The sequence below is a fragment of the Mytilus galloprovincialis genome, chromosome 5 (assembly GCF_965363235.1).
Source record: "Mytilus galloprovincialis chromosome 5, xbMytGall1.hap1.1, whole genome shotgun sequence".
Taxonomy (NCBI): domain Eukaryota; kingdom Metazoa; phylum Mollusca; class Bivalvia; order Mytilida; family Mytilidae; genus Mytilus; species Mytilus galloprovincialis.
The window spans coordinates 38,258,969-38,282,875 of record NC_134842.1 but is presented as its reverse complement, the minus strand read 5'-3'; the positions used below and the strand labels follow the sequence as shown (position 1 = coordinate 38,282,875).

At 33.0% G+C, this 23,907-nt stretch overlaps 2 long non-coding RNA genes across 2 annotated transcripts; one reads left to right on the top strand and one right to left on the bottom strand.

The window, feature by feature from the left end:
• Positions 1-848: 848 nt before the first annotated feature.
• LOC143075769 (uncharacterized) lies at positions 849-12,756 on the bottom strand. The gene is made up of 7 exons (XR_012978411.1): positions 12,525-12,756; positions 10,567-10,652; positions 10,123-10,171; positions 9,443-9,571; positions 2,273-2,518; positions 1,577-1,751; positions 849-996 (listed from the first exon to the last, which is right to left on the bottom strand). It is a non-coding gene; the product is annotated as an uncharacterized LOC143075769 (long non-coding RNA).
• On the top strand, positions 3,773-7,763 carry LOC143074482 (uncharacterized). Its single transcript, XR_012977884.1, has 2 exons — positions 3,773-4,354; positions 7,569-7,763. It is a non-coding gene; the product is annotated as an uncharacterized LOC143074482 (long non-coding RNA).
• Positions 12,757-23,907: the final 11,151 nt, after the last annotated feature.

Sequence of the window (23,907 nt, the reverse complement as noted above, 5' to 3'; positions counted from 1 at the left end):
TTTTCTTACCTCGAACAAACATTGGATTGTCATTCCTTTTTTCCATTTGAAGGTCATAAGAATTTGAATTGATATGATTCTTCCCGTTTTGAATTTTATTCAAACGTCGCTCTTTGATTTTGAAGCAGCAATACTTGGCACACCAAATAAAGAAGTGAACAAGACAAAAGGGTAATGCAAGAAGCTGCAAATGTATCGGAAAAATTGTCTGTACGCTATATTCTTCAAGGAAATCTGTCTGAAGCTGAGACCAGTGGAACTTACATTCATCGTTCACTTTTTGATATGTATCACTGGAAAATATGTGTTTTGTATGAATATACACATTTTATGACAATCTTCCCATTTATTCAATTCACCAAAAAAAAGTAACATTGCTGAATGTAATCAAATGACTGTCATATAAGTTGAAATAATAAGTATATAAAGTAAACTTATCATAAATACAAGATATAAAAAAAGAAGATGTGGTATGATTGCCAATGATACAACTATCCACAAAAGACAAAAATGACACAGACATTAACAACTAGCTCACCGTAAGGCCTTCAACAATGAGCAAAGCCCATACCGCATAGTCAGCTATAATAGGCCCCGATAGGACAATGTAAAACAATTCAAACGAGAAATATAACGGCCTTATTTATGTAAAAAAATGAACGAAAGACTGAATTTTTTATATGCGTCTATTGCGTCTATAGACTCATCAGTGACACAAAATAATATGTGCATTTTAATTCAGTAAGAAACACAGTAAAACATTTATTGCTGATTTTTCTTTAAGTCAATATTTATAAACAACAAGTTTCCCTAATTTATAACAAACCTCTTTTTACTCTTACCTATAGATTGCTATGAGTAGATTTAACAATAAAATTACTGCAATCAGTTCATACAGTGCTTTCAAATATGGTGAAATATGTAATCCCAAAGACGTGGGACATCTGCGTAGTGCACCAGTTGTGTAAATAGTTTTATTGTAGGTACAATCAGTTACTGAAATGATTTAATATAGTTATAGTTATAAGCAAGGATGAAATGTCAAGGTAGTTACATTGCATTTTTATGTTTTATCTGATAAAATTTGATAATTATTTTTTGTCAAAATGTATATACATGTAAGTATATCGTAATTATTCTGTATTGTTGTTATATTGCAAATATTTTAAAATATTCACAAAATTCGATAGTTCTGTAGGCGTAAAGAATAATCAAAATGAAGGTTTTGTCACTTTTCTGTAAAGGTAAAAGCATTCCGTTATCAATTAAAATCATCTACAACTGTTGAAAAGAAAGAATCAATGTACAGTATTTTGGAATTGTATGGTTGGATGTGATAACATAACAAATAATAAAAAACTATGTACTATTTCCAGTTTATCCCATATATTTGTTTTTCATTTTTCAAAATATATCTCTTGATCTAAAGTTAAGCTAACATACTTAAAACGCGGTATTACAAGGTTTATATAGTGAAGGTCGTCAAAGGACTTTGAATACTGATTAAAGCTAAAAAGCTTAAATGGTTAAATTTATCAATATGACAAATTTGAATAGACTTTTTCATTAAACCCACGTGTATCTTCTTCTAAATTTATTTCTCCAAAAAGCATCCAATACCCATGCTGCATTACTTTTTCTATTTCTGACCAACTAAGTTCAGAGTTCGGGTAGAGCAAGGAATGGAAGGACACATTGTAGCTCACCAATATAACTGTCAGGATAATCAAAAAGACAAACGTGTCCTTGAACTAAAAAGGGAAAGAAAGGTAATCAATGAAATCTCATATTTGCACAAGTACTGAAACAGTTTTGTATGATGATATATGCTTCTTTTTTCTGTTTTTTTTTTGTACTACTGTTGTTGTTTTTCTTTGTGCCTCTTTGAACTTAAGATTTTGGTATAATAACGGCATTACAACTTAGACTGAGTTGAGTGCCTTTGGTAGTTTGTGCAAGTAAGGTTACGAACATGTAAAACCCTCTTACCAATCAATTGCTATAAATCAGTATACTTTTGGTTTTAATATTTTTAAAATTAATAATGTTGATATTCGGTTGTTATGTGTATTACAACACTTTTCGATAAACGTTTCGATAACAGCGTTAAACGACATCTCCCCATCTTTCGAATTTGCAAATTTTTATTGTTATTTTTTTTTCTGACATTTACATTTTAAGCTACACTCTTTGGGATTTAGAACAAGATTTTCTCAGCAATTTTCTTTGTTCACAATATTTTTTTTCTATCAGAATGTTGAAATATTCTTACCATTTTCTGAATTATGACAAGTTTTGGCCCAAGAAATTCCGATATACTAAACATATTTAATATACGAATGCTGAGGAGAATAAACGTAACGACCAACAATATTTTGGCCGGATCTTCCTGTATTGCATTGCCTCCAAATTTTAAGCCCATTCCACATGTATATGCTAACATCAAAGCCCAATCTAGGCGATTCCACCAACTTTTGGTATATCTTTTAAATCTATGTCTTAAAACTGAAACAATTGCCTGTAAGGAAAAAATCGTTTAGACAAAATGAAATCCTAAATCTATGATGCAATGGATTCAATTATGTACCGACGAAATCATGAATGATACAAATACCAAGGTTAGACCTCAGGTTGATATATTATGACATTCATTTAGTTTAAAGAAATTGACATTACTGCATATCTTCGACTTCCGTTATTATCATCCTCAAAATATCTAGAATCGCCAAGTACAATTATGACCTTCCATAAAGGAAAAGAAAAGTTGCCTTGTATTTAACAATCCAAATAGTACATTTTGTCAGGAACAAATACTCATTATATTTCTAAGATTTTCGTGAGATATAATAATGCAATGACCTTCAATTCTAATCAAATAACAGCTCTTTAAAGAACACCCCTGAATAAAAAATGTTACAATCCAGGTAATACCTTACTGCGCATGCCCATAGGTAACATCGTATACCTCGGGCGACGATAGATTGACTTTCAATTTAGCTCTCTTTGAGTAAAGACGTTTTTTTCCAAATTATTTAAAGGTTAGTGGGTTTATTATTTTAGTTAGCATGGCTAACGCCCAACTCAATGACATTCCGTTAGGGATGGCTACACCGTCTCGAGAGAGCGGTGCACTTGATTCGGAAGACCATAGGGTCATTGATGAAAATGTAAGTTTTACCGCAGTGGCGGTAGAAACTGATAAGGTAGTCGAGTCTTTGGGCTCTTCTCACAAGGCGAGGAGAAATATCTCTTCTCGTCGTCAAGATGATGAAATGTCGTTAGTCGACGGGACAGAAGAAGATGTCAGACAGAGCTGGTCTGACCTAGATACCAAAAACCCTAAACGGAAACGGGACGACTCCGTACCTAGCAGAAAAGGTAAGATTAAACACAGGAAAGTTGTTAATCATTCTAGCAGTTCCTCTGAAAATACTAGTAGCAGTGAATCATCTTCTAGTAACTCTGAATCAGAGAGTTCAGAAGACAATGAAGCGTTTGACCCAGAACCTTCTTTGTCTAAAGATAAAAAAGAAAAAGTACCATCTCATGTAACCAAATATATAGAGAAGTATACTCTAAAGGGTATAAGTAAAAAGACGAGACAAGATATGTCTTTGAATTGGCCTATTCCTTCGTCTAAAGGATTAAAGGCTCTTGAAACAGATAGATTTTTTAAGAAAAATTATTTTCAAGGTCGAAAATGGAGTGCTAGATTAGAGAGAAGTAAAATTAACACACAGCTACGCATTCTAGATGTTATGGGTCATCTGTCCCGTTTATGGTCTGAAGCACATAGGATTAAGAAAGATAATCAAGGTATGGACCCTTCTGATGTAATTCAGTTAACACAGAGGGCTATTGTGCTAGCAGGTAATGCTCACTATGTTTATAACACTGACAGGAGAAAAGCAATGTTAGTTAAAACAATGCCAGATAGTCTAGATTTTTTAAATGAGAAGAAAGGCAAGAAAGCTTTGGCAAAATCTAAGGGTCAACTTTTTGGTAATAAGTTTCTAAAGTCTTTGGCTAAAGAAAACAAGGATAACAAAGAACTTAGAGAAATGTTGTTGTTTTCTAACAAGAAAAAACATGCTGGTAAACCTCATTTTAATAGAAAAAATGATCAGTTTTTTCAGCAGGGGCCCACAAACAACCTGCAGTCTGTGGGCGGCAGACAAGCTCTCCATCCACAAGTTTCAGGGAAGAGACCTTGGCAGGGAAACCAGTCACAGAACAGACAGGGGAACAGTTATGGTCAGCGCCAGAATCAGCGCCAGAACCAGACCCAGAACCAAATCCAGACTCAACCTCAGAACAACCAAGTGTTCAAGAAACCTGCAAACCGATAGAACGGGTAGGTCAAGAAAAAACTTTCAGTCATATACAAAACTATTTCCAATTACCAATGAATTGCATAATCAATCAAAATTCTATTCCTGTAGGGGGAAGAGTAAGTCTTTTCCTACAGAATTGGAACTCAATTACAAAAGATCCTTGGGGTTTCCAGTGTGTAAAAGGAATAAAATTAGATTTCTTAGCAACACCTTTCCAAAATCAAATACCAAATCAAGCCTTTTTCAATCAAGAGAATCAGGATTTGATAAACAAAGAAATAACAGGACTTTTGAACAAGAAGGCCATAACAAAGTCTTTCCTAACAAAGGATTCGTTCATAAGCAACATTTTTCTGGTACCAAAGAAGGGAGGGGGTCAAAGACCTGTTAAAAATCTAAAAGGCCTAAATGTTTTTTTACGTTACGAACATTTCAAAATGGAGGGAATTCATTTGTTAAAAGATCTTCTTTTGAAGAACGATTGGATGGTAAAAATAGACCTAACCGATGCATATTTGACATTGCAAATAGCAAAAGAACACAGAAAATACCTCAGATTTTTTTGGCAGGGAAAAATAATGGAATTCAGGTCCCTCCCGTTTGGGATTGCAGTAGCCCCAAGAATATTCACAAAACTGATGAAGGTTCCCATGACTTTATTGAGACGTTTAGGTGTACGTCTGATAGTTTACCTAGACGATATTCTAATAATGAATCAGTCAAATCAGAAAATTTTGTCAATATTAAGGGGCTTAGGTTTTCTGATCAATACAAACAAGTCAGTAATGGAACCTTCACAAACAATGGAGTTTCTGGGTTATACAGTAAACTCAAAGTTGTTGACTTTGTCTCTCCCGAAAGAGAAGGTAGAGAAAATAAAGAACAGTTCAAAATTAATGCTAGAACACAAGAAAGTGTCAGCAAGAGATTTAGCTCAGTTGATAGGTCAGTTAACAGCAACCAATCAAGCTGTCCTTCCAGGTCCTCTGCATTATCGCAGTTTGCAAATATTGAAAACAAAAGCCCTGCATTTGGGGGGCCATTACGATCACCAAATCCAGTTAAACGAGGAAGTTCAGAACGAGTTGCATTGGTGGGTAACCAAGCTGGGGTCTTGGAACGGGAAAGCGTTACTAAGACCAGAACCCCATTTAACCATTCAGTCGGATGCAAGTCTGTCGGGATGGGGAGCAACATGTCAACAGATAAGTATAGGTGGGCTTTGGATAGACGAGGAAAAATCCCTCCATATAAATCAACTCGAACTAAAAGCAGCAATGTTCGCAGTACAATCTTATGCCAAAAATCTACAAAACAAGCATATTCTTATACAAATGGACAACACAACAGCAATTGTATATGTAAACAAAATGGGGGGAACGGTGTCAAAAAGACTAAATTCTCTAACAAATCAGTTTTGGGATTGGTGTCTTCAAAGGCAATTAACAATCACTGCGGACTATATCCCAGGAAAAAGCAATGTTATAGCAGACTGGGAAAGCAGGCATTATGCGGATTTCAGCAATTGGCGGTTAAGTCCGATACTTTTCAAAAGTCTCATGAAACGCATAGGTCCTTGCAATGTAGATCTGTTTGCAGACAGGTCAAATACTCACCTGAATCAATATTTCAGCTGGAAGCCAGATCCCCAAGCGAAAGCGGTAGATGCCCTTCTCCAATCCTGGAGAGAGATAAAGGGTTATGCTTTTCCCCCGTTCTGTCTAATAAGTACGTGTCTAGCGAAAGTTCGGGAGGAAAACAGTCAGATAATTCTGATAACTCCAGTTTGGCAATCCCAGGCTTGGTACCCTCTGTTACTTCAAATGTCAGTAGATTATCCAGTGTTACTTCCCATGAGTCACAACACTGTATTATCTCCCATGAAAGAGCCACACCCACTGATTCTGAACAAAACATTAAAACTAGCAGGGTGGACGGTCTCCGGAGATCATTTAACTCAATTGGAATTTCAGAGGAAACTAAAGAATTACTCCTTGGGTCTTGGAAATCGGGAACAAGATCTTCTTACGACAGTGCCTGGAATAAGTGGTCTAGCTGGTGTAGCTCACGGGAAATTGATCCCTTTTCAGCACCTTTGGCCGCTATCTTAGATTTTTTGACTTGGATGTATAAAGAGGGGTATCAATACAGAACTTTAAATGTTCACCGTTCGGCCATATCTTCAGTCCTGCCATATATCGATGGTGTCCCAATTGGTCAATTACCTATAGTAAAACAATTAATGAAAGGTGTTCTACAAAATAACCCACCTTTACCAAAATACCAATTTTCATGGGATTTGGATATTGTTCTTAAATATTTATCCGCTTTACCAATAAACAAAAAACTTGATTTTTCAGTTTTAGGTAAAAAATTATCAATTTTATTGGCTTTGGCAGCGCCAAAAAGGGTATCTGAAATTGCAAGTTTAGACAGAAGATTCATGTTTAGAAACAAAAGTAGTATAATTTTTCATTTACCGGGTCTGTCTAAAACACAAAAAGATTGCAATAACAGATCAGTGAAATACTGCAAATTTTCAAAGAAAAAATTATGTGTTATTTCTTGTATACATGAATATGAATTGAGAACGGAACATTTAAGGCCTGTTAGTAAACATGAACCTGATCCTTTATTAAGGTCAACTAAGAAACCTTTTAAAGGTCTATCTTCGCAGACAGTTGGAAATTGGATTAAATGAGTTATGAAGGAGGCAGGAATCGACATCTCATTGTTTCAAGCACATTCTTGTCGCATGGTCTCAACTAGCAAGGCAGCGATGAGTGGCATCAGTATGGATGATATTATGTCCATGGCAGATTGGTCCAACACTAGAACGTTTAATAAATTTTATTTTAGGACTAATGAAAAAGCGGGTTTTGCAGATAAAGTTTTAGAAATGGTAAGCTTGCTTTAAACGTGCATTATTATATCTCACGAAAATCTTAGAAATATAATTTCAGATTTTATGAGGGCGCAAAGCGCCCGAAATGAAATATTGATTATATGAAAAGATTAGAGTGAGATATAATAATGCATTTCCCACCCATCCCACCCAAATGCATTATTATACAGAAATTAAATACATTGCAAATAGATGTGGTATGATAACAATAAGACGACTCTTGATCTTAGTATTTCTAAACAGTAATCAATAAAATATGAAATATTACACAGAATGTTTATTCTCGAATGCTAACTTGAAATATACATCTATATCATTAAATTTTTCAGAAAGGATAGAGTTGGATGGACTTGAATATGACTGGTATTCCAAACAATAATTGCAGTTTTGTAGCAGTGTGGCGGAATATGATATAGAACATTCGTATGCAGTTTTTTCGTGGACTATAAAGAAATTACTGACTTTAACGTGTATACTCTGTGAAATATTTTGATGTACATTTGATAATACAAATGATTATTTTCTGTAGTTATTTTTTTAAGTAACCGCCTTATATCTATTCATTCAAAACAGTTCAGTATTCAGATGTTTGGTCAGATGTTGGATTTTGTTTTTTGCTTAGTGAACTGATAATTAGTATTTTGGGTGTCATTTGTTTATTCATTATCCAGATGCATAAAAATATGTCTATGGTGAACTATATCCATTGTTTACTGAATCGGTTACTTTCGTATCAGATCTTTTGAACCAGAAGATGATATTTTATTGGTTCAGATATTGGTTTTGTTGTTTTATATCAAACATAATTGTTTGAGGTTTAAGGTTTGGCTTCATTGAAAGTCAATCTATTGTCGCCCGAGGTATACGATGTTACCTATGGGCATGCGTATTAAGGTATTACCTGGATTGTAACATTTTTTATTCAGGGGTGTACTTTAAAGAGCTGTTATTTGATTAGAATTGAAGGTCAATGCATTATTATATCTCACTCTAATCTTTTCATATAATCAATATTTTATTTCGGGCGCTTTGCGCCCTCATAAAATCTGAAATTACTCTACTTTATCATTTTCGCCATTTGTATTTTAATTTTATGGTTCTACGATTTTCAGCAGAATTGAACATCTGTATAAAAACAATAACGAAAGTTTGAGAACAAATACATACCTATCTTCGTTCCCGTGTTTTTTTTACTTATAGTTAATGTGTTCCCTCGATTTTAGTTTGAACGGAGGTATACTACTGTTGTCAAATACAATACATGTATCTTTATTCTAATGTCATTACTGTCTTAAGTCGAGGACTGGTAACACGTTAAATAAAAAAATTCGGTAAAAGAAATGATTTATTAACTTAATTCATTTAAAAAGTTATGTGTCATTTTAATTTTTAAAACCAATTTAATCCGCTTAAAGATAAGGCCTGATTCGTACGTTCAATTCTATTATTTTTCCCGAATGCCTTCTTCTTACAAAGATACACATGCTGACTAAAAAAGGTCAAGTGTGATCAAAATTCACCATAAGAAGTTCATATTCTATAAATATACCTTGATTCTTTTATCTTCATCTCGAAAATTTATATCTAGATAAAGTTTAGGTGGTGGTATTTCTTTTTCATGAAGTTTATATGAAGTTTATATGAAGTTTATATGAAGTTGATATCGGATATGTTCCTTACGTCGTAACTACAATCCCCTTCCCTTTCATGAATGTGACCTACCGAATTAGACTATTTACCTGATTTGTAATCACATAAGCAACACGACGGGTGCCACATGTGGCGCAGGATCTGCTTACCCTTCCGGAGCACCTGAGATCCCCCCTAGTTTTTGGTGGGGTTCGTGTTGTTTATTCTTTAGTTTTCTATGTTGTGTCATGTGTACTATTGTTTTTCTGTTTGTCTTTTTCATTTTTAGCCATGGCGTTGTCAGTTTGTTTTAGATTTATGAGTTTGACTGTCCCTTTGGTATCTTTCGTCCCTCTTTTATATTTAGTTGTATCAATGCAATACCCATGTACTGAATGCAAACTATAATCATAATAATAGACAATAAACATATGCCTTGTCAATCATTTATTGAAATACAAAGAGCCTGATTTTAACCTTTTTCAAAAGACTATTCAATGGTAATTACCAAATGTGACAAACGATCCCCACAAATAAAAAAAAGAAATATAAACAAGCCTTGTATTTGTGATACCTGTTTTGTTTCATTGATACAAAAACTAATCATCCATCCAATTATTAAAAAGTCTGTGTATGAAAGATCTTCGTTTAATTTGAAGAGCAGCATGTAAGAGTATGTCAACAGCAATGCCAAGTATCCAAGCTAAAATGTGTACAGAACATCGTTAACAATTTATAGTGAACAAACACATGTTTACATTTATAGTTTTGAAGTACAATATAATTTTTATCTTTCCTGATTGAATCAAACATTTTTATATTCATATTTAAAATATTAACATAAAACACATATTACTTCACTTTTCAGAAAATGTCATTACTTAGAGTTAAGTACTTTTGTTATTTTAATTCTTTGTTCATTGGTGTGATTAAACTAATTCAACATATAAAAAGTGATTATCAATTATTAATATGCCTAACATATTCTGCATAATAATACTGCTGTCAATATCGCATCTGTTTTCTTGCATGGACAATATTTGTTTTTACATTTTCATCATATCCATTGAGTTATTCATAAGAAATTGCTTCCAAGTGTTAGTCACACTCTCACTTCCACTCCACTGTAGCTATTAGATGTCTAAATGATATTGAATATATAACCCGGACTTGTTTTTTTCGCAATCGATTTATGAATTTCGAACAGCGGTATACTAATGTTGCTTTTATTTAATGAGCATAAATTAATCTTACCATCTGTATTAAGGCTTTCATAAAAGGAAGATCGTATTTCTGGTAGACCCTATAACAAGCAAACGGTTATATGTAATCTATTTCTAGTCTTAAATATGCAGCTTTAGATTTCAAGACTTTAAAATTTTTTAAGGCGCGACGAAAAAGTATTAAGTCACAACATCGAAACAATGTAACAGTTAAATGTTGAAAATAGACACCTGCATTTGACACCATATATATGTAGTACATAGATATTATATGTCGAAATGTTTTATTTAACTAAATGATATATTTGTGTAATACAATCAACATACTCTGAGACACCGAAGTTAAAAATTTTACAAATCCAAATTCTGATTGAAACGTGAAACACCTGTGATCAACGTAAAATACTTTAAGTATTATTCAGTATTTATCCTTGACCTATTATTTCAAAATCTAAATTATAGTAAAGTTACATACCACATAAGAGGACGTGCGTTTATGTTGACCATCAACACCGGCATCACAAATAAGTGTATCAAGGTTAGCAGGATATAAAGCCCAACCTATTAAGATGCAATTAATTATTTTTTTAGGATAGAAAACATCTGTACTGGTTTTGTGAGAACATTATACGATTGGCCGCATGTTTTTATATTGCGATAATGCTTCTTAATTTAAGTGAGTACTATGATAGTATTACGTGAGTATTTCTTTATTGGCATTATTATTGGTCCAATACAACTGGCCGAGGACCAATAACAAGGCCAATACAGAAATACACGTAATAGTATCTTTATTAATATCCTACAGTGTTACACTATTTTTTTTAAATTTCATTTCACAATTAACATTTTTAAAATGAAGTGGAACTATCGAAATCTCAGGTTCCTTTTATAAGATGCAATATATAATGATCTTGTGCCGTTTCCAGGTGTCTTCAGCTTCAGCAAAGGTGCTGCCATTGTATGTGTTATGCAGAAACAAATTGAATATATTAAAAAAAAATAATGTAGGAGTTGAAAATGATACACTATCCATAAGCCAACTGACTAAAGAACGAAGATTTGCACAATACCATAATGCATATGCCCAGTTCGGGTTTGAAAATAAATTACAGTTTACAAAATATGAGAAGCGAACGTAAACAATAAATCGATTTGTACCATCGTAAAATTATGAGGTCGACAAGAAATGAACTTTGTGATAATCTACTCGTTCCCAAAACCTAAAACAATTTCATCGTCTGCTTTCAAAATGCTTTTTAAATGAATGTGACAGTCTTTAGCCTAAAATATATGCCATACTGAACGTTTCAGCATGTTTATGGTGAGAAAAATTTTCTTTCAAACAACTGTTTACTTTCAGTTTGTGTTTATCGTGACTTTCGATCTTTAAAGACGTTGCAATATCCTGCATTGGCTGGATCAGAACTCGGCCAATACAGAAAAAAATCTATATTGGCCAAGTTTTTCTGTATTGGCCGAGTTGACACCTTTATATTGCATAGGCAGATTTTATAATATTAAGTCCAATAACAGTGTAGTTAATAAATAATTGATTATATATTGGGTACTTCTTAGCTTAACGTTTATTTTCGTGTGACGTAATGTTGTATGTCTTTTTCAATTTGTGGTCTTTATTGCCCCCTTCCCTGTTGTATTGTGCGGCATTAACATAAGTTTCAAATAAAGATATATGTAACCTAATGTTTATTTGCATTTAAGAAAAGACATCTTCTCAAAATACTCTATGGGATTTTTTCTGTGGTAACTAACAATTTTAGAGTGATTCTCAATTAAATACTAAATAAATTATGTTGACTTTGCACACTATGATTTCTTTTACTCGTGTTTTAAAAATAGTTTATACTACGCCGTTATTTGAGAGTAACGTACTTCTAATACAAATCCTAACTGTTGATTATATTCTATTTTGTTGTCTACATTTGTTGAAAAAAAATCTCGCATGCTCATATTAGCATTATATTGCTATAAGAAAGATAGAATGGAAAGGAGGGATGTGTTAAAGAGACAAAAACCCTACTAAACAACAAAAAAACAGTTGAAGGCCACCAATGGGGTCATATATATGCTTTATTAAGTATATTCCCACGTTTCACTTAACAATAAATTGGAATTTGTATGAATGGATATATCGAGGAACAAGTGTGTTTACTAGCCTTTTTATCTGAGACCTGATCTTCAGATAAATGTTTTTTTCTGTTTCATGGTATTTTCAAAATTCGGACATTTTTTATGTTTACTGAAATTTGATATTTTTGTAGGTGTATGTTTGATTTTTAAACGCTCATGATATCAAGATTTGATATACATGTGTTTTGTAAATTGTCGATGACTATGTTGACTTTAAATGTGTTTTCTTATAAATATTTATTCCAGTGCTCCGTATATTCTTTATTCATACTTTTCAAATACCTGACGAAATAAAGATTTCTCCTTGCCGTACCACATTTTATGAAGGATATCGGTGATGGTTTCGTTTTCAAGAAATGTCTTGTTTTCAGTCTTAATTGCATCTTCCAAATACCCATGGTTCAGCAAAAGACGTCCCGCATGATTAACAGTTTCACCAATTTCATCATCTGCTACATCATTTTTTGAGGTAGCTTCATTAATAAATCTTGTAATCAAGTTTGCACGCTCTGTGAAATATCTAATTAAAATGAAAAGAAAACATTGAAATATTTTTAATCCACCAAATGTATTCCAAGTTTATCCACTTTTCCACCATGTTTCTAAATTAAATTGTTTCTAAATGTTTTTCACATCAAATCAAGGGTTAGAGTAATAAAAATTCTGCCCCATTTTTTTAAAAGTGAAAATTTCAAAAAAGAAAAATAAGCGAAAATCAATGATGGTACTACACCTGAAACGCTGTCTGACGGAAAGAACTTTAGCACTCGAGATCATACCCATTTTTTTGTTTGGTTCGTGTTTCTTAGTCTTTAGTTTTTGATATTGTGTCTTCTGTACTATTATTTAGATATAGGAAGATGTGGAGTTCTTGAGAGCCTATAGTTCTTTTTTTTAAACTAGATACCTCAATGATCGTTGTGGCCAAGTTTGGTTAAATTTGGCCAAGTAGTTTCAGAGAAGAAGTTTTCTTGTAACAGTTAACGACGACGGACGACGACGGACGACGACGACAGACGATGGACGCCAAGTGAAGAGAAAAGCTTTTCGGGCCAGGTGAGTTAAAAAGGGGTCACCGGACTTGGTTTTCCTGTTTTGTTTTAAAAGGTATATTCACAACTCTGAGTTATGTATGTTTGTTTTGTTCACGCATCGTTGTCATTAAAAGGGAATTTGATGCGGCTGTCATAGAAGTGAGAGGAGGAACTAGCATTAAAACCACCATTTCAATACACCGTTTTCTATATAAGTAAATGCTTGCACTAAGTCAGGATTTTGATTTTGCCATTTGATTAGGGACTTTCTGTTTTGAATTTTCCTTGGAGTTCAGTATTCTTGTGAATTAACTTTTTTTCTCCCCTACTATCTGAGTTATCTCCATGATATGTGGCATAATAACAAAAAATATAATGAAAGAAAAAACTGTAGACGTGAATATAATAAAACATTTTCTATATTAACGTCTAACATATGAATTACAAATTACTCTAAAAATAGACACATTTCATTTAAGATCTAGAGTAAAGGTTCAAAGCTACTTCAAAATCCAAGATGAAAGAAGACACCCTAGCCACCATTATCATAATGGATCATCATTTACATTTATATAGGTGTTTTAAATCTGACGTGCGTTCACCTTTGTATATAATGAGTCGAAGTCTTGATAACTTCTTAACATAATATCATCAAAGCCAACTTGAAAACACACACGCCGGTACCCCTCTGCTTTGAGAACTACGCCAAAATTAAGAGAGTTACGAGTGGAAAAAAATACTGCAAGACGAACCAGATTTTTTCAAAAGAAATCAAAATTTGTTAAGGTTAAAAGTAGACAGTTTTTTAATATTCTAGGTATTATTTTTTTAAATGTTATAGCGACCTACCCTAATCGTATATATTTAAAATGTGTGTTTGAAAATTATAATTTATTAACTGTTTGCCATTGTAATAAAACAAATTATCAATCTGATAAACAGGTTCGCCATCTATTAAACATTCAGTATGGTAGCTTCTCTAGTATTTTTCTTACAGTTTTAATCTCTGTGATGTCTCTCTCTGTATCTGTTCATTCCTCTTATCGTCACTAGCATCTTGTAAAATTTGGCATCCAACTAAAATATGGCGAATGCAAATCTGCAACAAGATATGATCATCAAAATATCATTACTGAATTTATAAAAAAATTGCATATTTTGCACATTTTAAAAACAAACAGAAGCCTTGATTGACGTCAGAAATATATGATCTATGTCTACCCCAATCAACTTAGGTTTCATTTTGTCATATATCATTTTGCATTATTACATACCATTTTCTTAAGACATAACCAATTTTAGTTGATAAGGTTTCATATGGAATGTTCTCTTTTTGACGATTTTATAAAAAACAGAGTTATACATTTTGTACATTTGCATTTAACGTTTCATGGGCGACATTTTATTTTGGTTAATTGTTGCTCTTATTCAATTTCTTAACTTACTTGTTACATTTTAATGTATGCAATAAATCCTACTTATCGTTAGCTTTAAATGAAACCGGTTTCATCTGGTACCTTGTTAAAAACATGTTTAGAAGGAAATTGAGTTGACCAGTCTTTCATATCATGACATTACTACCTATGTCTGAGGGCAATTATGCATGAGTGAAGTTTCATATTTTCTAGCTCACAATTTATAATGAGAATGTACCATGTGTTTCATGTCCGTCTGAAGGAAAAACTTACCAAGTAAAATAATTACGAAAACAGAAATCGCGAAAATAAATAGGAACCAATCAGCTAAAAACAACAGATATTGACAAAACGATGTTATTGTTGCGTTAAGTTATGACAATGAAAGTTTGATCACTGTAGCAGATTTATTGTTTTATATAAATCCATTGTTTTGTTATTCAACCCAACTCTGTCAGGCAAAGTTAATTTTAAATTGATAAAAGTATTTTTTTAATGTCTGTTTTTGAAAAAGTTAAATAAACAAAATACTGAACCCCGAGGAAAATTCAAAACGGAAAGTTCCTAATCAAATGGCAAAATCAAAAACTCAAACACATCAAACGAATGGAGAACAACAGTCCTATTCCTGATTTGGCATATGCATTTTTCCTAAGTTGAAAGTTGCGGGTTAAACCTGGTTTTATAGCCAGCTAATGTAGCTCATCAACTCGTTATGTAATAGTAAAAGTTCAATGATAAGTTAATATTGATATTAAAAGACCTCCGAACAAAAAGAGGTGTTCAGATCCCCGAGCCCGAAGGGGCGAGGGGATTTGAACAGCCCTTTTTGTTCGGAGGTCTTTTAATGTCAATATTAACTTAATCATTGAACTTTTACTGACTATTAAACCGTCAAAAATATAAAAAAAAAAGTACATAAAAAGCACTTGCAGAAACCTAATTCCCCTGAACTGGACTAGTCTAAATATATTAAACTTAAATGATAGTTAAACACCGCGCTGAAGTACGTCCATTATTCATAGTTCATTATTCATTATTCAATAATGAATAATGAAATAGTTCACTATTCACTATTCAATATTGAAAAATGAATAATGAAATGGTTTATGTTTCATTATTCAAATTGAAGCGGTAAATAGTGAAAAAAATATAAAAAAAATTGACTGTGACACTATAGCTATATTTTGATTCGAAATGACCATAAGACGGTTTACGGAGGACCTAAAAGCCACAATATGCATAAAAATGAGGAAATATAAAAAAAGAAGATGTGGTATGATTGCCAATGAGACAAATATCCAGAAAGACCACAATGACACAAACATTAACAACTATAGCTCACCGTACAGCTTTCAACAATGAGCAAAGCACATACCGCATAGTCAGCTATTAAAGGTTCCGCAACGAATACTAGAAGACCTAAATACCAAAATACGCGTGAAAAAAAAAGAAATAGCCAATTTTAAATAATGAAATGGATATTTTGAATAATGGAATGGAGTGCGGCGACCCTTTAGCCCCTAAATATAGATAAATCTTATATCTCATTCGAAAGCTGATTACAAGAGCAACTAAATGTATATAGTCAATATGTTCCGCAACGAATATAAGAAGACCTAAATGCCAAAATACGCGTGAAAATTAAGAGATAGCCAATTTTGAATAATGAAATGGATATTTTAAATAATGGAATGAACTGCGGCGACCCTTTACCCCCTAATTATAGATAATCCTTATACCTCATTCGAAAGCTGATTACAAGAGGAACAAAATGTATATAGTCAATATGTTCCGCAACGAATATTAAAAGACCTAAACGCCAAAATACGCATGAAAATTAAGAAATAGCCAATTTTGAATAATGATATGGATATTTTGAATAATGGAATAGACTGCGGCGACCCTTTAGCCCCTAATTATAGATAAACCTTATACCTCATTCGAAAGCTGATTACAAGAAGAACAACATGCTTATAGTCAATATGTTCCGCAACGAATATTAGAAGACCTAAATACCAAAATACGTGTGAAAATTAAGAAATAGCCAATTTTGAATAATGAAATGGATATTTTGAATAATGGAATGGACTGTGGCGACCCTTTAGCCCCTAACTATAGATAAACCTGATACCTCATTCGAAAGCTGATTACAAGAGGAACAAAATGTATATAGTCAATATGTTCCACAATGAATATTAGAAGACCTAATTGCCAAATTACGCGTGAAAATTAAGAAAAAGTCAATTTTGAATAATGAAATGGATATTTTGAATAATGGAATGGACTGCGGCGACCCTTTAACCCCTAATTATAGATAAACCTTATACCTCATTCGAAAGCTGATTACAAGAGGAACAACATGTATATAGTCAATATGTTCCGCAACGAATATTAGAAGACCTAAATGCCGAAATACGCGTGAAAATTAAGAGATAGCCAATTTTGAATAATGAAATGGATATTTTGAATAATGGAATGGACTGCGGCGACCCTTTAGGCCCTATTATAGATAAACCGTATACCTCATTCGAAAGCTGATTACAAGACAAACAAAATGGATATAGTCAATATGTTCCGCAACGAATATAAGAAGACCTAAATTCCGAAATACGCGTGAAATTAAGAAATAGCCAATTTTGAATAATGAAATGGATATTTTGAATAATGGAATGGACTGCGGCGACCCTTTACCCCCTAATTATAGATAAATCTTCTACCTCATTCGAAAGCTGATTACAAGACGAACAAAATGTATATAGTCAATATGTTCCGCAACGAATATTAGAAGACCTAATTGCCAAAATACGCGTGAAAATTAAGAAAAAGTCAATTTTGAATAATGAAATGGATATTTTGAACCCCTTTACCCCCTATTATAGATAAACCTTATACCCTATTCGAAAGCTGATTACAAGACGAACAAAATGTATATAGTCAATATGTTCCGCAACGAATATTAGAAGACCTAAATGCCGAAATACGCGTGAAAATTAAGAGATAGCCAATTTTGAATAATGAAATGGATATTTTGAATAATGGAATGATCTGCGGCGACCCTTTAACCCCTAATTATAGATAAATCTTATACCTATTCGAAAGCTGATTACAAGAGGAACAAAATGTATATAGTCAATATGTTCCGCACAGAATTTTAGAAGACATAATTGCCAAAATACGCGTGAAAATTAAGAAAAAGTCAATTTTGAATAATAAAATGGATATTTTGAATAATGGAATGGACTGCGGCGACCCTTTAGCCCCTTTGATAGATAAACCTTATACCTCATTCGAAAGCTGATTACAAGACGAACAAATTGTATGTAGTCCATATGTTCCGCAACGAATATTAGAAGACCTAAATGCCGAAATACGCGTGAAAATTAAGAGATAGCCAATTTTGAATACTGAAATGGATATTTTGAATAATGGAATGAACTGCAGCGACCCTTTAGCCCCTAATTATAGATAAATCTTATACCTCATTCCAAAGCTGATTACAAGAGGAACAAAATGTATACATTCAATATGTTCCGCAACGAATATTAGAAGACCTAATTGCCAAAATACGCGTGAAAGTTAAGAAAAAGTCAATTTTGAATAATGAAATGGATATTTTGAATAATGGAATGGACTGCGGCGACCCTATAGCCCCTATTATAGATAAACCGTATACCTTATTCGAAAGCTGATTACAAGAGGAACAACATGTATATAGTCAATATGTTCCGCAACGAATATAAGAAGACCTAAATGACGAAATACGCGTGAAAATTAAGAGATAGCCAATTTTGAATAATGAAATGGATATTTTGAATAATGGTATAGACTGCGGCGACCCTTTAGCCCCTATTATAGATAAACCTTATACCTCATTCGAAAGCTGATTACAAGACGAACAAAATGTATATAGTCAATATGTTCCGCAACGAATATAAGAAGACCTAAACGCCAAAATACGCGTGAAAATAAAAAAATAGCCAATTTTGAATAATGAAATGGATATTTTGAATAATGGTATGGACAGCGGCGACCCTTTAGCCCCTAATTATAGATAAACCTGATACCTCATTCGAAAGCTGATTACAAGAGGAACAAAATGTATATAGTCAATAAGTTCCGCAACGAATATTAGAAGACCTAATTGCCAAAATACGCGTGAAAATTAAGAAAAAGTCAATTTTGAATAATGAAATGGATATTTTGAATAATGGAATGGACTGCGGCGACCCTTTAGCCGCTATTATAGATAAACCGTATACCTCATTCGAAAGCTGATTACAAGACGAACAAAATGTATATAGTCAATATGTTCCGCATTGAATATAAGAAGACCTAAATTCCGAAAAACGCGTGAAAATTAAGAAATAGCCAATTTTGAATAATGAAATGGATATTTTGAATAATGGAATGGACTGCGGCGACCCTTTACCCCCTAATTATAGATAAATTTTATACCTCATTCGAAAGCTGATTACAAGAGGAACAAAAGGTATATAGTCAATATGTTCCGCAACGAATATTAGAAGACCTAATTGCCAAAATACGCGTGAAAATTAAGAAAAAGTCAACTTTGAATAATGAAATGGATATTTTGAATAATGGAATGGACTGCTGCGACCCTTTAGCCCCTAATTATAGATAAACCTTATTTCTCATTCGAAAGCTGATTACCAGAGCAACAAAATGTATATAGTCAATATGTTCCGCAACGAATATTAGAAGACCTAAGTGCCAAAATACGCGTGAAAATTAAGAAATAGCCAATTTTGAATACTGAAATGGATATTTTGAATAATGGAATGGACTGCGGCGACCCTTTAGCCCCTAATTATAGATAAATCTTATACCTCATTCGAAAGCTGATTACAAGAGGAACAAAATGTATATAGTCAATATGTTCCGCAACGAATAATAGAAGACCTAATTGCCAAAATACGCGTGAAAATTAAGAAAAAGTCAACTTTGAATAATGAAATGGATATTTTGAATAATGGAATGGACTGCAGTGACCCTTTATCCCCTCATTATTGATAAATCTTATACCTCATTCCAAAGCTGATTACAAGAGGAACAAAATGTATACATTCAATATGTTCCGCAACGAATATTAGAAGACCTAATTGCCAAAATACGCGTGAAAATTAAGGAAAAGTCAATTTTGAATAATGAAATGGATATTTTGAATAATGGAATGGACTGCGGCGACCCTTTAGCCCCTATTATAGATAAACCTTATACCCTATTCGAAAGCTTATTACAAGACGAACAAAATGTATATAGTCAATATGTTCCGCAACGAATATTAGAAGACCTAATTGCCAAAATACGCGTGAAAATTAAGAAAAAGTCAATTTTGAATAATGCAATGGATATTTTGAATAATGGAATGGACTGCGGCGACCCTTTAGCCCCTATTATAGATAAACCTTATACCTCATTCGAAAGCTGATTACAAGACGAACAAAATGTATATAGTCAATATGTTCCGCAACGAATATTAGAAGACCTAATTGCCAAAATACGCGTGAAAATTAAGAAAAAGTCAATTTTGAATAATGAAATGGATATTTTGAATAATGGAATGGACTGCGGCGACCCTTTAGCCCCTATTATAGGTAAACATTATACCTCATTCGAAAGCTGATTACAAGACGAACAAAATGTATATAGTCAATATGTTCCGCAACGAATATTAGAAGACCTAAATGCCGACATACGCGTGCAAATTAAGAGATAGCCAATTTTGAATAATGACATGGATATTTTGAATAATGGTATGGACTGCGGCGACCCTTTAGCCCCTTTTATAGATAAACCTTATACCTCATTCGAAAGCTGATTACAAGACGAACAAAATGTATATAGTCAATATGTCCCGCAACGAACATAAGAAGACCTAAACGCCAAAATACGCGTGAAAATTAAAAAATAGCAAATTTTGAATAATGAAATGGATATTTTGAATAATGGAATGGACTGCGGCGACCCTTTAGCCCCTAATTATAGATAAACCTGATACCTCATTCGAAAGCTGATTACAAGAGGAACAAAATGTTTATAGTCAATATGTTCCGCAACGAATATTAGAAGACCTAATTGCCAAAATACGCGTGAAAATTAAGAAAAAGTCAATTTTGAATAATGAAATGGATATTTTGAATAATGGAATGGACTGCGGCGACCCTTTAGCCCTATTATAGATAAACCTTATATCTCATTCGAAAGCTGATTACAAGAGGAACAACATGTATATAGTCAATATGTTCCGCAACGAATATTAGAAGATCTAAATGCCGAAATACGCGTGAAAATTAAGAGATAGCCAATTTTGAATAATGAAATGGATATTTTGAATAATGGAATGGACTGCGGCGACCCTTTAGCCCCTATTATAGATAAACCGTATACCTCATTCGAAAGCTGATTACAAGAGGAACAACATGTATATAGTCAATATGTTCCGCAACGAATATAAGAAGACCTAAATTCCGAAATACGCGTGAAAATTAAGAAATAGCCAATTTTGAATAATGAAATTGATATTTTGAATAATGGAATGGACTGCGGCGACCCTTCAGCTCCTAATTACAAATATATATTATACCTCGATCGAAAGCTTATTAATAGAGGAACAAAATGTATATAGTCAATATGTACCGCCATATTAGAGGAGTAACGAATGACTTAAATATCGAAATACGCGTCAACAATGAGAAACAACCAATTTTGAATAATGAAATGGAAATTTTGAATAATGGAATGGACTGGCAGGACCCTTCAGCTCCTAATTACAAATATATATTATACCTCGATCGAAAGCTTATTAATAGAGGAACAAAATGTATATAGTCAATATGTTCCGCCATATTAGAGGAGTAACGAATGACTTAAATATCGTCAACATTGAGAAACAGCAAATTTTGAATAATGAAATGGAAATTTTGAATAATAAAATGGACTGGCAGGACCCTTCAGCCCCTAATTATAGATATATATTATACCTCAATCCAAAGCCTATAAAAAAGGAACAAACGGTATATAGTCAATATGTTCCGTAACGCATATTAGAGGAGAAATGAAGGACTTAAATATCGAAATACGCATAATAATAATAATAATAATAATATCTTTATTTAGAGAGAGTAACTCATTTGGATTACACCAATTTTCAATGAGGCTCTCTTAATACAATAATAATTACATAACAAATAAACAATGCATCAATAATAATGGTAAATAAAGATTATGTACAATTTAAAATACAATAAACAATTATGATATGGCATTACAGTAAAAATATGATGGTAATGTTAAAAGTACATAGATTTGTATTTATGTTTAAATTCGGATACTGTATGAGCATTGAGAAATAGCCAAATTTGAATAATGAAATGGAAATTTTGAATAATGGAATGGACTGGCAGGACCCTTCAGGCCCTAATTACAGATATATATTATACCTCGATCAAAAGCTATTTATAGAGGAACAAAATGTATATAGTCAAAATGTTCCGCAACGCATATTAGAGGAGTAACGAAGGACTTAAATATCGAACTACGCGTGAACATCGAGAAATAGCCAATTTTGAATAATGAAATGGATATTTTGAATAATGGAATGGACTGCTATGACCCTTCAGCCCCTAATAACAGATATATATTATACCTCAATCGAAAGCTTATCAAAAGAGGAACAAAATGTATATAGTCAATATGTTCTGCAACGGATTTTACAGGAGTAACAAAGGACTTAAATCTCGAAATACGCGTGAACATTGAGAAATAACTTATTTTGAATAATGGAATGGACTGCTGCAACCCTTCAGTCCCTAATCAAGGCAAAATTTATACACTACATTAAAGCTTATTGATGGAGGAATAAACTGAGCATAAACGATATGTGCCGCAATGACCATTAGAGTGTTTACGGAGGATCAAATGCCAAAATACGCGTGAAAATTAAGAAATAGCCAATTTTGAATAATGAAATAGATATTTTGAATAATGGAATGCATGGAATGCTGTGACCCTTACCCCCTAATTATAGATAAACCTTACACATTAGAAAGCTTATTACAAGAGGAACAAAATGTATATAGTCAACATGTTCCTCAACACATATTAGAGGAGTAACGAAGGACTTAAATATTAAAATACACTTGAACATTAAGAAATAGCTTATTTTGAATAATGGAGTGGACTGCTGCAACCATTCAGTCCCTAATCAAGACATTCTTTGTGGAAGAAAGAAACACACACACACACACACACACACACACACACAAACAAGAGTGCACACGCTGAAATGTCTCGCCTTCTTTACTAATCATTGATATTATTTTGATAGTCTTAAATATAAAGCTTTATTACAATTGTCATATAAACTCAACATAAACCAAGAAAATGAAACATTGATCAATTAATCATGAAAATAAGGTCAAGGTCAGATGAACCATGCCAGGCAGACATGTACATCTAACAATTCTTCTATACAACAAATATAGTTGACCTATTGCTTATAAATTAAGAAAAGCTGACCAAAACACAAACACATAGCACTTAGCAATGAACCGTGAATATGAGGTCAAGGTCAAATAAAACATGCGCGACTGACATAATTTTATTATAGATAAGTATGTAGATAATTTTCATACACCAAATATAGTTGACCTAATGCATATAGTATTAGAAAATAGACCAAAACTCAAAAACTTAACTTTGACCACTGAACCATGAAAATGAGGTCAGGGTCAGATGACACATGTCAGTTAGACATGTACACCTTACAACCATTCCATACACTAAATATAGTAGACCTAGGCCTATTGCATATAGTATTAGAAAAATAGACCAAAACTCAAAAACTAACTTTGACCACTGAACCATGAAAATTAGGTCAAGGTCAGATGACACCTGTCAGCTAGACATGTACACCTAATAATCATTCCATACACCAAATATAGTAAACATATTGCATATAGTATGAGAAAAATAGACCAAAATTCAAAAACTTAACTTTGACCACTGAACCATGAAAATGAGGTCACGGTCAGATGACACCTGTCAGCTAGATATGTACACCTTACAATCATTCCATACACCAAATATAGTAGACCTATTGCATATAGTATAAGAAAAACAGACCAAAACACAAAAAACTTAACTATAACCACTGTACCATGAAAATGAGGTCAAGGTCAGATTACACCTGCC